This window comes from Canis aureus, chromosome 2 (assembly GCF_053574225.1).
Source record: "Canis aureus isolate CA01 chromosome 2, VMU_Caureus_v.1.0, whole genome shotgun sequence".
Classification (NCBI taxonomy): domain Eukaryota; kingdom Metazoa; phylum Chordata; class Mammalia; order Carnivora; family Canidae; genus Canis; species Canis aureus.
In genome coordinates, this window is record NC_135612.1 from 67,744,240 (window position 1) to 67,750,574 (window position 6,335).

At 41.7% G+C, this 6,335-nt stretch overlaps 1 pseudogene; it reads right to left on the minus strand.

The window, feature by feature from the left end:
* Window positions 1-1,422: 1,422 nt before the first annotated feature.
* On the minus strand, window positions 1,423-2,989 carry LOC144290904 (elongation factor 1-alpha 1 pseudogene; annotated as a pseudogene).
* Between the last annotated feature and the right edge of the window lie 3,346 nt (window positions 2,990-6,335).

Consider the following 6,335-nt stretch of genomic DNA (forward strand, 5'->3'; position numbering starts at 1 on the left):
TAGTCTGAAAAGAAACAACAGTCCTACAGATGCATGGGGATTTAGGAGAGAGAGCTTTCCAGACAAAGAAAAGACTCACATATAAACCTTTTTATTTTTTATTTCAAAGGGGGAAGTGGTTGTATGTTTGCTATTTCTAGAAGGTGTAGTGAAAGCTTACCATACCCTACCTCATTCCCCCTTGGCACCAGTATCAAATGATGATATTCCCTCTGGCTACAAATGAAGATTTCTTTAGAGGGCAGTAAAATTCATTTCAACAATTGCTTCCCGTGATGGTTGAGAACAGGATAAACAAAATTAGCAGCAGTGAGAGAGAATCCTTTTCACCTCTGAAGCCAAAATAGTATTATATGACACCTGACCCTGAGCTGAGTTTTGGGAGTTGAGTTCTGGGCTTAGCACCTGCTAGCTGTGTGACCTTGACCACGTTCTGTGACCTCTCTGTGCCTTTGTTTCTTATCCCTAAAGGAACTAGGCTGGGTGGACCCAGTAAGAGGATTTCAACTACTCTCTGAGGAGCTACAGAGATTCGGGGCAAGTGCCCTGGGGAACAATGTGGGATCCCAAGGGGACTTTGAGGTAGAGAAGATCCGAACGTGACTTATGTTTCAAGCCCAGCAGTTCAGCCCTTATTTGCTTTCTCCATTGCAGATTTCACTGGAAGGAAGCTTCCTCTGCTTTGAAAGAGATGCCTTGGGCTCCAGTCACCACAGTCCTTCCAAGACCTTTTCCATAGGGCTCCCAGCGACAACCAAGTTCTGGCTAAGGCATTTGTGTGACCCTGGAAGCCTCAGTTACTTTGGAGACATGCAAGTTGGCTCACGGAGGACTGAGGACTGGGATCTGGCTTTGAGTCAGGAGCCCTGGTGCTATCAGTGTGGGTGCAGGATGGAGTCACAGGACCTTTCAGAGAGTGCAACTTTCAGAGGAAATTTAGCAAGTCATTAAGGAAACGACTGGAGACTGGATGGCAGTTAGTGAAGTGTAGCCAGCATCAGCTTATTTGCATGGCTGATGGCTGAAACAGGATCCTACCTGTAGCTTCCACTCCAGTGGCAACAAGCCAGCTCCACTGTAGTCTGCTGCGTCTCAAAACCTTCTAGGTCCCTGTGCACCTAACACTGCAGGACAACTACCAGTCAGGTGCACCAGAGACCGAAGGTGGCAAATTAGAAGGGATGGAACCAAAGAAGGTTGTCGTTGGTGGCTTCTGCCTCTGACAGGAGAAGCCTGAGGAGTGCTATTCGCAAGTAGTATTCTATTTTTTTTTCTCATTAAACTTTTGTTTTAATGGGTCTCAAAATGCTGTGACAGATTTTTGGTCAAGTTGTTTCCATTAAAAAAGCAACGAATAACTTAAAACTACCACACATGCACACACACAAAAAATGGTCCATGAAAACATTCTCCTTTCCTTCTGAAGGTTTTATGATGCATTGTTATCATTAACCAGTTGTTTACTATTAAACTTAAATGGCCAATCGACACAAACAGTTCTGAGACCTTTCTTCCACCACTGATTAAGACTGGGGTAGCAGGTATTGGGGATAATATTCATTTAGCCTTCTGAGCTTTCTGGGCAGACTGGGTGACTTTGCCAGCTCCAGCTGCCTTCTTGTCCACTGCTTTGATGACACCCACAGCAACCGTCTGTCTCATGTCACGAACAGCGAAACAGCCCAGAGGAGGATAGTCAGAGAAGCTCTCAACACACATAGGTTTGCCAGGAACCATATCAACAACGGCAGCATCCCCAGATTTTAAGAACTTGGGACCATCTTCCAGTTTTTTTCCAGACCGATGATCTATCTTCTCCTTCAGCTCAGCAAACTTGCAAGCAATGTGAGCTGTGTGACAACCCAGCACAGGTGCATATCTAGCACTGATTTGGCCTGGATGGTTCAGGATAATCACCTGAGACATGAAGCCAGCTGCTTCCACTGGTGGGTCATTTTTGCTGTCACCAGCCGCAATGCCACGATGAACATCTCTGACAGATAAACGTTCTTGACATTGAAGCTCACATTGTCCCCAGGAAGAGCCTCACTCAAAGCTTCATGATGCATTACAACGGACTTTACTTCTGTTGTAACGTTGACCAGAGGAAAGGTGACCACCATGCCAGGCTTAAGAACACCAGTCTCCACTCGGCCCACTGGTGGTACCAATACCACCAATTCTGTAGATGTCCTGGAGAGGCAGACACAAGGGCTCATCAGTTGGACTAGTTGGTAGCAGACTGCTATCCAGAGCCTCAAGCACTGTGGTTCCACTGGCATTCCCATCTTTACGGGTGACTTTCCATCCCTTGAACCAAGGCATGTTAGCACTTGGCTCCAGCATGTTGTCACCATTCCAACCAGAAATTGGCACAAATGCTATTGTTTCGGGCTTGTAGCCAATTTTCTTCATGTAGGTGCTGACTTCCTTAACGGTTTCCTCGTATCTCTTCTGGCTGTAGGGTGGTTCAGTGGAATCCATTTTGTTAACACCAACAATTAGTTGTTTTATATCCAGTGGGTAAGCCAGAAGGGCATGCTCACGGATCTGCCCATTCTTGGAGATACCTGCTTCAAATTCACAATCACCAGCAGTAACAATCAGGACGGCACAGTCAGCCTGAGTTGTTCCTGTAATCACATTTTTGATAAAGTTTCTGTGTCCTGGGGCATCAGTGATGGTCACATAATACTTGCTGGTCTCTAATTTCCACAGGGATATATCAATGGTGATACCACATTCACGTTCAACTTTCAGTTTATCCAAGACCCAGGCATACTTGAAGGAGCATCCTTCTCAGCAGCCTCCTTCTCAGATTTTTCGATAGTTCTTTTGTTGATCCCACCACATTTGTAGATCAGATGGACAGTAGTGGTAGCCTTACCCAAATCTACGTGTCCAATGATGATGATGTTGATGTGAGATTTTTCTTTTCCCATATTGGTTTAGGGTTAGCAGTGGTTTTCACAACACCTGTATTCTGGCGGCAAACCTGTTGTGAAAAAGTCAAGTAGTATTCTAATACCATATAAAGAGGTATTATAGAATACAGGTCAGTGTTGGGCTGTGTGACTCCAGACAAATTACTTAACCCCTCTGAGTCTCAGCTTCTTCATGTGTAAAATAGGAATAAAAATTGTGAAGACTTCACAAGACCATTGTAAGTTTTCCATGGTAGCATACCTGTGCAGTGCTTAGCATGGTGTCTGCTATGTAGAAAAGTGCTTATTCTTCATTGATTATTTGATTCTCTGGAACATCACTATTTCCAATTCACTGCCATTCAAATAGTGATAAAATAAAGCTAGTAGATTAAGATGTCATTGACCTTAATGCCTGGGGACAGTGGTTATGTGCGAATGTGCACGTGTTTTGGTGCATATAGGGTAGGCTTGCCTATTACACAGAAATCATGTGAATATATATCTCTAAATTTGGGCCCTAAAGTGTTGTGTCTATTCTAACCATGCTTTTCAGATATTTATTTGCTCATTTATTTGTCTAAGGAATACTCACTGAGGGTCTCTACTCTGGGTTAGGCATTCTTCTGGATGCTGAGGATATACATGGGACTCCTAACTCAGTGGAGTTTACTGTAACAACTAGTTACACATCCATTCATTCAGTGTCTGTTTTGTGCTTGACATTGTTCTTGATGATGTTTGAGATGTAAAGAAAAAGAAGTTTCTGGCCTTCAAGAAATTTACACCTGCCCAGAGGAGGGGCAATTTGTGGCAGTGGGTTAAACCCTTACCAGAGGCTTCTGGAGTGCTTTCTTCCCTCAGGCTCCTCTACTCTGCATTCCTATGACCCATTATGGCCCATACAGGTGGTCCTTCCCAGAAAAAAGGCCACTTCAAGGGTCATTTGAGAGTTGTAATGTCAGAAATATCAAATAAGAGTCACTCTCATTCCAATTGTTTTTAGGTAGCATATAACTGGGTCTTGTTTTTTATCCATTCAGTCACCCTATGTCTTTTGATTGGAGTATTTAGTCCATCAACATTTAAAGTAATTATTGGCAGATATGTACTTTTGCCATTTTCTTACTTATTTTCTGGTTGCTTTTGTAGTTCCTCTGTTCCTGTCTTCTGTTGCTCTCTTCCTTGGTGGCTTGACAGCTTTCTTTATTGTTATGTTTGGTTTCTTTTCTCTTTTGTGTGTGTATCTATTATAGATTTTTGATTTGTAGTTACCATTAGATTCATATATAACATGAGTATAACAGTATATATTAAGTTGATTTAAGAGATTCACTGCAGACCTAGAAACACATGTGGACCAAAAGCGAAAATATGGAAAAACAGCATGCAAGTGGAAGTGAAAAGAAAGCCAGGGTAGCAATACTCATATCATACAAATAGACTTTAAAACAAAGACTATTTTAAGAGACAAAGAAGATCATTGCCTAATGATAAAGGGAACAATCCAAAAAGAAGATATATCGATTGTAAATATCTACGCACCCAACATAGGGGCATCTAAATACATAAAGCAACTATTGACAGATATAAAGGAAGAAAATGGCAGTAATACAATAATTGTAGGGCACTTAAACTCCCCACTTACATCAATGGACAAATCATCCAGACAGAAAGTGAACAAGGAAGCAGTAGCAGATTAGACCAGTTGGACTTAACAGATACAGTCAGAACATTCCATCCCAAAACAGCATCATACATTCTTTTCAAGTGCATATAGAATGTTCTTCAGGATAGATCATATGGCAGGACACAATACAAGTCTTAATAAATTCAGAAAAACTGAAATCATATCATACATCTTTTCTGACCATGATTGTATGAAACTAGAACTCGATTGCAAGAAAAAAATCTGGAAAGAATACAAGTACATGGAGGTTAAATAACACACTACTAAACAATGAATGGGTCAACCAAGAAATCGAAGAGGAAAACATAATTTCATAGGAACAAATAAAATTGAAAACACAACAATCTAAAATCTTTGGCATGCAGCAAAAGCCTCTATGAGACAAGTTTGTAACAAACAGGCCTACTTTAAGAAACAAGAAAAATCTCATATAAACCTAACTTTACACATAAAGGAGCCAGAAAGTGAGGAACAAACAAAGACAAAAGCCTGTAGAAGAAAGGAAATAACCAAGATTAGAGAAGAAATCAATGAAATACTTAGTGACTAAGAAAACAACAGAAAGGATCAGTGAAATCAGGAGCTGGTTCTTTGAAAAGAGAAACAAAATCAATAAGACTTTAGCCACACTCATCAGAAAAAAAAAGAGAGGACTCAAAAGACAAAGTCAATTTGGTTAAGCCCATTAGTCACCCACAGGTTTTATGTGACTTTATTTTCTGTCTGGTGAAATGGAAATGACCAGCCTCATCTTGTAGATGAGGAATCTGAGGTTCATGGGGAGTTTCTGTCACTTGCTCAGAGTGGCACAGAGCTTCCTGGCAGGGCAGAGCATAGAGACAAGGGTGTGGCAACACCTGTGAGGGGTTTCCAGGAGCCTGGCCTCACTTGGAGAAAATGATACTCCCTGGCGGATCATATTCTTGTTTTCCCTGCTTCTATCTGAAGTAGCAATATTGAATCTCTCTCGTGTCATTGTTCGTTGGTGGCCAATAACCTTTCCTCTGGTAATGTTTCCAGTTTTGATCACCTCTCTCCCAGCTGCCTTCTCTGCTGTAGCTCAATAGATCATGTCTCTCCGGGCCTCATACGTTGAGATAGAGGTTTTCTATCCCACTGTGTCTATTTTTTGTTTTCCAAGAGTCCTGTGTGCTAGAATTTTAATACTGGAGTCTGTTTCCTGGTTGGGTCTTGTCTCTGTTAGCCAATGATATCATGTTTCTTTTAAACACATGGCTGGCGGTTTCATTCTCTGCCACATTTGGATGCTGTTTCTGGCTTCTGGGAGAGAAAGGTTAATTTTCCTTTTTGGTGTATGATTTTCTTCTTTCAAGATGTAAACAGCTGACATGGTTTTAGTTGGAGGCAGAGATCTTTGTGTTGAATCTCTTAGAGCCTCTGAATAATGCTCAATAGTTCTTGACCAGTATTGCAGAAAGCATGCTTTGTGACAATTGCTCGTCTTTATTTTGGCTTTCAAGTCCTGTTGTGTCTACTACTGTAAAAAAAATCTATCCTGCCTTCTCTCCCCATTTCCACTACTCCCTTCCCCATTTAAGCATCTCTTGGGTAACCACAGTGGCCTTAGAAATGGTCTCCTTGTGGCAATTCTTTTGCTGTGCCCTTCTCACCCACTTCTGCCAGTCTGATCTTCCAGAAGCATAGCTCTGATCCCTTTGCACATCTGCTCTAAAACCACCATGATTTCCTTTTCCTTAAAA